The 11851-nt window shown below is 37.2% G+C and overlaps 1 pseudogene; it reads right to left on the bottom strand.

The window, feature by feature from the left end:
* Positions 1-539: 539 nt before the first annotated feature.
* LOC143437152 (eukaryotic translation initiation factor 3 subunit H pseudogene) overlaps positions 540-11851 on the bottom strand; it is a 63257-nt pseudogene continuing 51945 nt past the window's right edge.

Raw genomic sequence — 11851 nt, 5'->3', positions numbered from 1 at the left:
AATGGAAACACAGAAAACATTATAGAGAAAAACGGAGCAAAACCCAACTGAGAATATTCTTACTGGACCCTCTCATGTACTGCAGGTGGTTCTCTCTGCCTTCCATTTGCACTGCTTTTCTTAATCTGATACTAAAATTAATTTATATTTCCTAAGTGCACAAAATCAATGATTAGGGAAAATAGATGAAAGTTGTATTGGTTGGCAGAAGGCCATGCGGAGAAAAGCACATTTTCCTTGAATAGAGAACTAGGACTTGCCCTCATATCTGTCCTGAGAGGGTCTCTTCATACTTTAGGATCCAGCAGAGATATGTATTAGTCTGCTGTCAGACTCACCTTCCTATGGTTGCATCAGCAGCCAGGAGGGTATGTGTTCCACAATTACAATTGGAATTGATTATTAAATAAACTTTTCTGTAGCTTAGACATTGTTGTTATACTTTATGATTTTTTTTAACTGTTAACATTGTAGAGTGTTTGAATTTATTTTCTGGTAACAAATTAACAGAGTCTGAAGAGTAAAAAACATCATTTTCATCAGGGTAACTTTTTACAGAGACAGTTGCATTGAGTGCATGCTTCAATGTAGTCATCAGCTTGGACCGTGATGCTTTCAGAGGCTCCAACTCCAAAGAGTCTTGGTGCTGAGATGACACATCTGCAGAAACAGGAAGAGAGGCTCAGTAGCTTTATGTGACACAGTCTCACAGTGCTGGTTCAAGTTCCCTCACTGTAGATTTATTTCCAAATAGGTATGTCTAGAAGCTATACTTTAAGTTTGTAATCTATAATAAACTTTAGCATAATTTCTGAGGAGAAATTACTTGAAATTAAATCCTGAAAAATAGAGCTGAGAATATGATTTATAGTTAAAAACACAATGGATTCACCGGTCTATTCTATCTGAAAAGGACTTAATATGGCTATAATAACATTAACATTTTATATGCTGATTTAAAAATAAAAACATGAAAATGTTGGGGGTTGGTTCTAATGCTTTGAATTAATTAGAAATCTGCATGTCCAAACGATGAAGGTTCTTGTCCCCAATTGGTTTTTGATAGGTCAATAAGGGCGGAGAGAGAGAAAGAGGGGCAGAAACTTTAGATTTGAACTGGGCTAGGAACTGGGAGAAAAGAAGGCAGAGAATTGCCATGACTATTGGGGCTGGGGGAGGATGGGACTTAAGAGCTGCAGAAGGGAAAGCTAACCAGCCATGTAAGAATGCAGGTAAGTGGCCATTGGCCACTTCCTCAACTGGGCCTGAGGTAGCTGGAGAGGGTTTAGGAGTCTCAGAAGTATCCAAGGAAAGTGTTTGCTAGCAGGGGAAGATTTAGGAGTGTCTAGCCTTTGAGCTTCTTACAGTGTATCAAAAATTAACTGGCGTGTGTGTGTGTCTGTGTGTGTGTGTGTGTGTGTGTGTGTGTGTGTGTGTGTGTGTGTGTATGTGTGTGTGTGTGTCTGTGTGTGTCTGTGTCTGTCTGTCTGTCTGTCTGTCTGTCTGTCTTTCATTCAAGAATCCAGATTGCTCCTGGGCAGATGTGTGCCTGTGACTCACCAGGACCCAAAGCAGTTTAGCTAACTCACTGCTACACAAAAAACTAGGTTGATTTCCACATGTAAGTGGGCTCAGTTTTTCCCCAATGAAGAAAAAAAAAAAATGTCAAATGGGTACAAGTCACTGGTTGCCATCTGTCTTCTGATGGCAGAATGAGGTAACATCACTAATCTTTTCTGTCTTCTGATGGCTGAGTGAGATGACACCACTAGTGTTTTCTGAGACAAAAAATGATGACTCTGTGCTCTCACTTTTTTTTTTTGTGTGTGGTGGGTTAAATAAGAACATATCTATAAAAGCACCCAGCATGCCTCTACTCAAGAAATAATGATACTCACTAAAGTAGTTGAAAGAAAATGATTTTAGAAGTATGTGTTATATCAGTGGCTAAAGATAAATCTACAGTACAAAAGAGCCAGGAGACTATCTAAAAACAAAACAAAACAAAAGCAGGAAACTAATCCGAGCTGACAAAAATCATGCATTATTAGAGGTTAGTAGAGATCTACTTGAAATTTAACATTCTAACCACTTTTTGTAAACATGACTGTTAAGAGCATTAAGTGTACCTGCTATGCTCCCAAATGAACTATAATGCCTTTAAAAAAGTAGTAAGCTTTATCTAAATTATTTTATTTAAATGTATTAATATTACTGATAAATATTAGCACATTAACACTTTACAAATAGAAATGTGTAAATTATTAATGAATGTCCAATGTAAATTAATATTTGTAAGACAAAATCAAAGAGAAAAATTTGAAACTTTGTAAAGTTTCAAACCATTCGAGATGTAACATTTATGGGTTGGAATGTTCTTTTAAAAATATAATTTTAGCGATCAAATATATCTGAAAAAACTGCTTTTATTTTAATGGTCTGGTTCTTCAAATATTTAAATTTGAACAATCTCTTCTTATGCATTTCAAAATTGTTCTAAATTATTATTCCACATTTTTGTTTTACAGATTAAAAGACAAACATAAAATTATATTACTGAAACAGAATTGCATTTAATACATAGCTTTTCATAAATTATAGAAAGATTGTGCATTGAATTTTCTTCCTTAATGCCATGAATTTCTATGTAGAGAAACTAAACCAGTAAGTCCCACACCAATGTGCATCTAAACCCACCAACAAGACTCCTTAATTAAAGACAGCTCATGAGCTGCAGTTGTCAGGAAGCACATTTGAGTGTTCATTAATACACTTTACCCAACAATTCTGTTACAATACTGAAAGAAATCTAAAAACAGGCACAGTGGACAAGAACCTGATTCCTTAAGAGTGGGAACTCAGAAGGAGAAATTGATGGTGACTGAAAGGTTTGATGGACTCACCAGCTAAAAATTTTTCTTAGTATAAAAGTTTAATCCAATTTTCATTTACATACATTTTAAAAAACTGAAATATTTGCAGATTTCTCTACCTTTGTTTAAAAACACTGGACTCCTAGTGCAGTGTGTGTGTGTGTGTGTGTGTGTGTGTGTAGGGGCGGGGGCGGGGGCGGGGCGGGGCGGGGCGGGGCGGGGCGGAACACTAATGTTTGGAGAAGTCTTGCTTCAGCCTTCTCTGAGGATTCTGGGAGGCCTGTTGGCACATGCTCTGTACACATGAAGACCTGCTTAATCTCTGCAGTTTCCTCTTACAGTTTATTCTCATTTCACAGACAGGACTCTCATACTTCTCTGACTACATCTTTTATTCTACTTGGATAACTAGCTGTTCCTCTATCTACCTCTTGGTGTGTGTTCCAGGAAAACATGACAGAAGCACTGACTTCGAATTGTTAGCTCTGCTAAAGAACATGTACATGAAACCACATAGCACAAAAGCATTGTTTTTTTTTTTCCATTTTAACACGTGAGCTGTGAGTGTTAAACACACTCACATTGTTGTGTAATGATCTCCAGCAGTTCTCTGCCTTGCACAACTGAAGCTCTGCTCATTAATGACTTAGTTTTTATCCTTTTCCATAAATTCTTGGCAGACACAATTTGAGTTTCTGTTCTTATGAATTTGACTAATTTAGATATCTCTTTTATTAGCAGTGTGTTAGCTACTTTCTTTTGCTGTGATTAAACATTGTGACCAAGGTAACTTATAGAAGGGAGGTTTGTTTGGACTTCATGGCTTTGTGGTAAGAGTGCATCACAACAGGTAGGCATAGTGATTGCCACAGCACAGCAAACTTTTGTGAGCTCTTAATCTGCAAGCAGGAGAGGAACTGGGGCTGGCAGTAAGCTTTGAAACCTCAAATCTCTTCCCCAGTCATGCATTTATTCCAGCAAGGCCACACCTCCTCAGCCTCCTCAAACAACTCCACTTGGAGGTGGGGGGGGGGGGTTTGGGGGAACTAAGCATTCAAATGTTGGAGAGCATGGGGAACTTTGCCATTCAAACCACCACACCCAGGATTTCTTTTTCTGTGACTGGCTTATTTCATGTCACGCAGTGGATCTGTGCTGAAATGGGAAAGGGTCTTCTCTTATAGGCTGAGTAGTGGTGTTGCACACTACACACATTCCATGTTTTATTTAACTCTTCACATGTTGATGAACTTTATGCTTTTCTCCAACCCCCTTGTTACTGTGAGTGACGCGGCTCAGAATCTAGATGTGCAAATATCTCTATAAGATTCTGATATTTGGGCCAAGGAGATGATTAAGTAGTTAAAGATGCTTGTTGTACAAGCTTGTTAACCTAAGTTCTATCCCCAGAACCCATGATGGAAAGAGAGAAGGACAGACTCCCAAAAGTTGTTCTCTTGTCTGCACATGTACCCTGTGGTACATGCCTATCCACACTCATGCATATTCTCTCTTTCCCTCTGGCGCGCTCTCTCTCTCCTCTCTCTCTCTCATACTCACATTCATATATACACTTACATACCAATAATAAAAATTAACAAATATCCTATTTATAATGTGTCTAAAAGAAAAAAAAAAGATTATGATTTTAATTACCCTTGATATAGAACTAGAAATAAAATCACTCCATCTTACAGCAATTCTGTTCTTTATCTCTTCAGGAACCATTTTTTTGTGTTTTTCCTAGTGACTGATCCTTTGTATACTCCCTCCCCTGTTCACAAGGCTTCTGGTTTCTTTATGTCCTCTCAGTGTTATTTCTCTGAAATAGTTATCCTAATAGGTCATGGTGACATCTCACTATTGTAAGTCCCACATTTTTTATATGTACTGGCAGCATTTTATATGTAATGGCATATTTGTATGCCATCCTTGGAAAAGTGTCTATGTTTTTTTCCCCTAATTTGTCTCAGGTCACTTGTGTTTATATTTTTTGTTGCTGTTTAATTGTTTTTATATATTCTGAATTTTAACCCCTTATTGGATTGATGACCTTCACTTCCTTCTGTGTTTGTGTCCTTTCACCTATAAATGTTGTCCATGCAGTCCCATTTCTCTATTTTTTACTTTTTGTTTCTTATGATTTGTGTGTGTGTGTGTGTGTGTGTGTGTTTGAGATCCTGTAAAATCCAATCTCACAAAACTTTCTGGCTTTGTTTTCTCCAGGAATTTTATAATTTCAGCCCTTGGCAAGGTTTTTAATCCATTTTGTGCTAAGCTTTATGTATGGTGCAATGCATGTAACTCTATTCCTTCACATGTGTACTTCCCTGTCGAGTCTCCACGCTTTCCACATTTCATGGTTTTGGAATCCTCACTGAAGATTATCTGAGCTAGGCTCCAGGATTAATTTGTGTGGTCTGTTTCATTTTTCTGTACACACACACTTACGCCAGTACCACACTGTTTAGATTACTGTTCTAAAACTATTTGAAATTAGGAAGTGTGTGACCTCTATTCTTTTTCAAGGTCAATTTATATATTTGGGGTTTTGGGGGTGGTTCCTTATGAATTTTAGTTTTTTTTCTGTTTCTATAAAAATTACTGTGATTTTGATAGGTATTACATTTAATTTGTTTACTTCTTCAAAAGTATGAAAATAATAAACTAATACAGTTTCCAACCCTCTTGCTTGCTGCTTCTTCTGTTTCATCTATGCCTGTGGTTTTTCAGAGTTCAGACTTTTACCTCCTTAAGTTTACTTCTAATTATCTGACTGTTTGGGCACTATTGTAAATGGTACTGCTTTTTAAAAATTTACTGTTTAGTTTCCTTATTTTTGTCAGTCATACAGTTAGCATGTTTTGTTTTGTTTCTTTCAACTTCAATAAGTTCTTTTATCAGTTACAATAGGATTTTTCTTTTTGGTGTGCTCAGGATGTTTAGGAGTTTCTAAGGATAATGTCATGTAATACCATCCAAACACAGTGGTAATTTACTTTTTTCTTTATTTGGAATCTTTTTTTGGCCTTCATCCCCCTCTTTTTCTTGCTTAACATTCTGGCTTGGGATTCCATGCTAGTCACGTAGGAGTAGGAAGACCAGGTTTCCTGTTCTGTTCTTGTTCTTACTTGAACCTTTGAAACACATGAGCCCTTTCCCATTGACTGTGGTATTGGCTCTGGTCCCCATCCCTATATATAGTTTTTATTATGCTGATGTAGTATCCTGTTTTTAGTTTGTTGAGTGTTTTCATTATGACTAGATGTTTAATTTGAAAAAAAATTTCTGCATCAGTTCAGATTATAATGTGGTTTCCTGGTCTTTCATTTGGTTAATATTACATCATTAATATTTGTATGTTGAGCCATATTTGCACTATGGGAATAAATTACACTTTGTCATGAGGCATAACTCTTTTAATGTGATGCTCAATTAAGTTTGTTGGTATTTTGTTTATTATTTCTGCATTATGTTCATGGGGATACAGGTTTATGGTTTTGGTTTTTTGCGATGTGTTTGCCTGTCATGTATGTCTGGATTATACTGGTCTCATAAAATGAATTTGGGAGTTTTCTTAGCTTATTTTGTGTTATGGTAACAGGACACTAGACAGAAGCTCTGTGTTGGAAGAGATTTTTTTTTGATAAGTAAGTTTTGGAGCCTTAATATCTAAGGTTGGGTAATGTATATGGTATTATATGGCTATGATACCGCACAGCAGAAGATATCCCATGGCACAGGTGGAAATCAAGGAGCTCAGAGGGGCCTTTCCTACACGCCATCATCCACTGTATATACCTCACTCACTGTGTGGCCAGCTTTAATGCTGGCTCAGTGTGATCATGACCCAGTAACTTCTCACTAGCCTCCATTTCTTAAAGGTCTGTTCACTTCTCAGTAACCTCCAAGTTTCCAGCACACAAACCTTTAGGAGGCAGAAGTGTTAACCCTTATTTTCATTTTTTTTTGAAGATTTTGAGAAGAATTGGCTTTAATTATTCTTTAATTATTTTGTAGAATTTTCTGGTGAAGTCATTTGGTTCTGAACTTTTCTTGGTTGGGAAGTTTTTAAAATTTGTTACCATCTTCCTTGTACTTATGGGACTGCTTAGACTTTCTGTTTTATCAGGTCCAAGTTGTGGTGGGTTGTATGTTTCTAGAAATTTAAGCATCATTTAGGCATTTCTTTTAGTTTATCTAACTCAGTATAACGTGTTTTCAAAGTATTCTGCTATAGCACTCTTAATTCTGTGACACCATCTAGACTGTTCCCTCTCATTTCTGATTTTAATTTATTCTTTATTTCTCTCAGTCCAAGAAAGTATCTATTTATTTTGAAGATAGCTAATAATTGAGAGAACACTCTTGAAGTGTTTGTCCTGTCTGTAAAATGGGCCACGCATGTTCTGTGCAGGCTGCTGAGCCACAGAGAGCATGTCACTTGTGTTTGCAGCCTTTTACTTGGTACTTAATTAATAGCATTGGGTCAGGGAAATTCTATAATAAATCCTGCATCAATTTTTCATCCATTACCCAAAAAAGAAGCCTTTAATCCTCATAGCTATTTGCATCCACTTCTTAGGAAGTGTGACTCTTGCCTCTGCTGTGTGTGTGTTTTGTAGTTTGTTCGTTTTGTTTTTGTGCTACTTTCCTCTCGCCTATATGGCTCTTTGTTGTGCATGTTTAATTCTTTTTAAAACTAATTTATTTATTATTATTTTATGGGCATTGGCATTTTGTCTACATGTATATCTGTGTAGGGTATTCAATCATGGAGCTACTCAATCAAATAGTTGTGAGCTGCCATATGGGTGCTGGGAATTCAGCTCGGGTTCTTTGGAAGTGCTTGTAATCACTGAGTCATCTTTCCAACACCTGCATGTTTAATTCTATAAAGACAAATTACTTGGGGTTGTAGAGATGGGTCATCCATGAAAAAATCCTTGCTGCTCTTCCAGAAATTCAGGGCTTGATTCTCAGCACCTACACAATGCCTCACAACATCTATAATTTTAGTTTCAGGGGATCTGATGTCCTTTTCTGGCCTCTGAGAGCATCAATACACATATGACAAAACATCCAATGCACATAAAAATAAAATAAAAAAAATTAAAAAGAAAATGACAGACTACTTTTGCAAGCCTTCTGTTGTTTATTCTACTTTTAAAAATCTAGAGTATTTAAAAGATTTCCCTTCTTTTATGCATAGGGCATTTTGCCTGCATGTATGCATGTGTATCATGTGCATGCAGTGTCTGCAGAGGCCAGAAGATGGCACCAGACCCCTTGGAACTAGAGTTATGGCTATTTGTGAGCTGCCATGTGACAGGAACCAAACCCCATGTGTAAGAGCAGCAGGCATCTTAACTGTCAAGTCCTCTCTCCATCCACTAGGAACTCTTGACCAATACTATGGTGATAATTTGGTAGAGGATTTTTTTCTAAGCTGATTAAAAAAAAATACAATCTTTTCTTCTACTATAATAATTCCAGTCTTTCCACTTTCCATGGAACCTTTTGTGTAACTGTCTCACAAACCTATAAAGCTTCAGTAGAATGAGAGTTGATTCATTACGCATGTGCCTACCTTTGCAGAAAGTAGTTTCACATTTTTGGAAGAAGTGATACCTTTCTTTTTCTTTTCCTTCCTATGTGTGTTTGTTGGAAAGGCTCTTTTTGAATTACAGCTTGATTAGACATAGCTAACTTTTAATTTTGACCCAATTAAGAACTCTGAAAACAATTATAGGCACTGATAACGAATATTTATTTTTCATATTAGATTCTAACTCCCAAAGCAGCATCTGGCTCCATGAACAAAGGAAAATTCATTGATTCCCTTGATGGAAATTTATATACAATGCATCATTAGTGTTATTCTGTGAATTATGGGCAGGGGGCAGAGATTTACCATTGAACAAAGAAGAATGGTATCTGGGTATACAGAGTAATAAGCATTATTGCACTTTTTGAAAGTTATTTTTGTTAATTGCAAAGGGAGCAGAAAATTCAGTATCCTCTATGTTAGATCTTATTACTTTTATACAGGATTAATATTAAAAGCTCTTGATTTAAAATTGTTCCTGTCAGCCTTTACTATGTCCACAAACAACCTTTGAACATCAGCCATTGGTTGTAGGTTTGTTGGTCCCATTTGGGCTTCATGTCCGGGGCTTTGCCTGATGAACACCCATCGTGCGAGGCTTACTGTTCTCATAGGGAAGAGGCCCTGAAGATCATAAATAAACCACAAATTTATATCACATTCCTTTAGTCAAAGCAATTCACCAAGCCAAGTCTGAACTAATAGCACAGGGATGTTAATTCTGCCTCTAGAAAAGCCCAGCAAGGATTGACAGGTGCCAATACTTATTCACAGTAATTCAAACTAACAAGAAACTACCCTGTGAATACTGCTGAGCCCTTCCGTGCAATCCTGTAACACGTACAACATGTCGACCCATAAATGTCAGACTACAAATATCTCATTTCTAGTGAAAGAATTTTATAAACACAAGATAATATTGAGTCATAGATTTCTTAATTCAAAACGATGCTATATGTCAACTCTGGAAAGTAGGATTAGAAGTAGAGCTGTGGGTTACTGACCCCTCCTGCTCCTTCAGTGTCTCTGTACTCTTTTCTTTGCTTTCCTGGAAATCCCTGAGAGGATTCTGCAAAGTATATCTTGAAAATCACCAGTGTCTTGCTTCTCCGAGCAGACTCCACAGATGGTAAGAGGTGTTGGGTTACAAAACGTGCAAAATGTTTGGGTGTGTTGGGAAATGTTAAGCAGAGCTGCAGGAATTCTCGGAAGCTCGCGTGTTGATGTTCCTTTAGAATTATTTGGGAATGCAGGTCTCAGAATTCCCAAAGCTTTTCTGAAGCCGCTCGCTGTTTTTGATCATATCTTAGGAAAGACTATATACTAAACAATTCTTTCTGGTAAAAGTATATGTTTTCATAAAAGTATATATCTGGGGGCAGAGACCCAGGAGAGGATTACTGCCTGAATTTTTCCTCATTTGGCTAGTTGTGTTAGGAGTCTCTTTTTGGTCATGTTATTGGGCTTCCTATGACCTAGGCATACTTGGGCAATGATGTAAATGCTTTTGTGGGTATTTTAACCTTTGAAAACAATAAGCCTGGTCAATGCCTTTGTTTGGAACCAATGTGAAAGACATTTAGTGACCATGAGTGATTGGTTTCACAAAATGAAGGATTGTGTGAGCTGACCTGAAGCAACTATGGTCATCACCCACAGCGTCAGCAAGCACTCAGGGATTCCCCTCTGATGTACTTGAAGCTCCATTCATAAAGAATATAATAGATGTTCAAAACTGTAATTTCCCACAATACACCAAAATATACAAATTACTCATTTTCCCCCCTTTTGGTTCACAAACAAGTGGCTGTTGTTAATCTGTGTAATTTGTGTCCTAGGTTACTGTTTGCAAAGCTCCCTAGGCAGGCTCGTAAACCATTAGAAGGTAAATTTGAGTCCACTTTTATCCAGAACTTCACAGGAAGGGTACATTCTCAAAAACCTGATGGCATAAGTAATACAGATCCAAGTCCCTGTTTTAGAAATGCGTGTTATTAGCACCACATATGGATAGAAGTATATTCATGGAGGAACAGACTCTGGAAGCTTCACCTTCCTCTTTTCATCTTAGGTTGCTAATGTTTTTGTGAAATATTAACTAACTGATGTCATATGAGGACAATCACAATTAAGAACCCTGTTGTGAGTGTGAAAGAACAAAGTCACCTTCACTGCCCTTGCACCCAATTCTATTTTAAGTAGGCCTTGTTTATTCTCCCTTTCACCAGGAGAATTTTCGTATTTCAGAAAAATTTCATATTTTATAAAAACAAACTTTTAAAAGAGAGTTTTAGTTATTTGTACTAGCCATTGTACTTTAATGCCTTTAGTAATATGTCAATGTAACTACTATAATTACTCCATAATGAACATGTACATATGTAATATACAAATAAAATATAAAATGAAGCTTTAAATTTTACTTAAAATATTTAAAAAATTGCTAATGTTCCTATAACGTCTTATTAGATTAATTTAATACAATTTCCTCAGAAATACTATTTTTAAATCTTCTAACTTAAGGTTTTTAATATCTTCTCTCTTCCATTATAATACTTTCAGTGATGTGTAAGGAAAGACTTGGATCTATTATTTAGTGTCTATCTTACTCAGGCAACTCAAGCTCATAGGCTACAGACAGTGTTTGTGTGAGGTAGACCCGTTTAAGGGAGCCCAGAGATCTCAGACAACTGCCCTTAGAAAAATGTGCTTACTGTCTAGGCAGGACCACACCCAGTTCCTTCCCATGGGTTGGTAATCTGGAGTCAGCTACTTCCTGGGAGAAGGAGAAATAAACAAGGCCTGCTTAAAGTAGAATTGGGTACAGTGAAGGCAAATTTGTCCTAGTAGACCCTGTGAGGAGAAATCCCTGTTTAGCATCTCCTGTACATGCCAGATGGGGGCATGTAAATGCTTAAAACTACGAGATATATTGACAGACATGTAACTGTCAGTCAGGGTAAGAATCCATCTCAACACTCACCCCCACCCTCCAAGATACAGCTTCTTCCATTTGCCTAAACTCAGTGAAAGGGCTCAAGTCATGTGGTTGCTTGGTTGTTCCAATTTGTAAGGTGTATTCTATGAGTCTACTCTTAGTTTTAATAAATCTGAACTTTCACTCATATTGCCTGCCTGGTCTAAGTCACGGAGACATTAAAATCCTGTACCTCATGTCTTGCAACGCATGAGACCCCCTCTGGTGAGCGGCATGTCCTTAGGGCTGAGCGCGCTGCTCATCACATGGCACAGATTCAGTGTTTTCTGAGTGACTAACAATATGACTACATTTGTAAGCATCATTGCAGTCATTGGGTTTGGGCAGATTTAACACATGCTTAGTGTTAGAACAAGTTTTCTCCCCAACCTC

Source organism: Arvicanthis niloticus, chromosome 23 (genome assembly GCF_011762505.2).
Source record: "Arvicanthis niloticus isolate mArvNil1 chromosome 23, mArvNil1.pat.X, whole genome shotgun sequence".
Classification (NCBI taxonomy): Eukaryota; Metazoa; Chordata; class Mammalia; order Rodentia; family Muridae; genus Arvicanthis; species Arvicanthis niloticus.
Note: the sequence above shows the minus strand (reverse complement) of the source record. Positions and strands in the feature narration are given on the sequence as shown.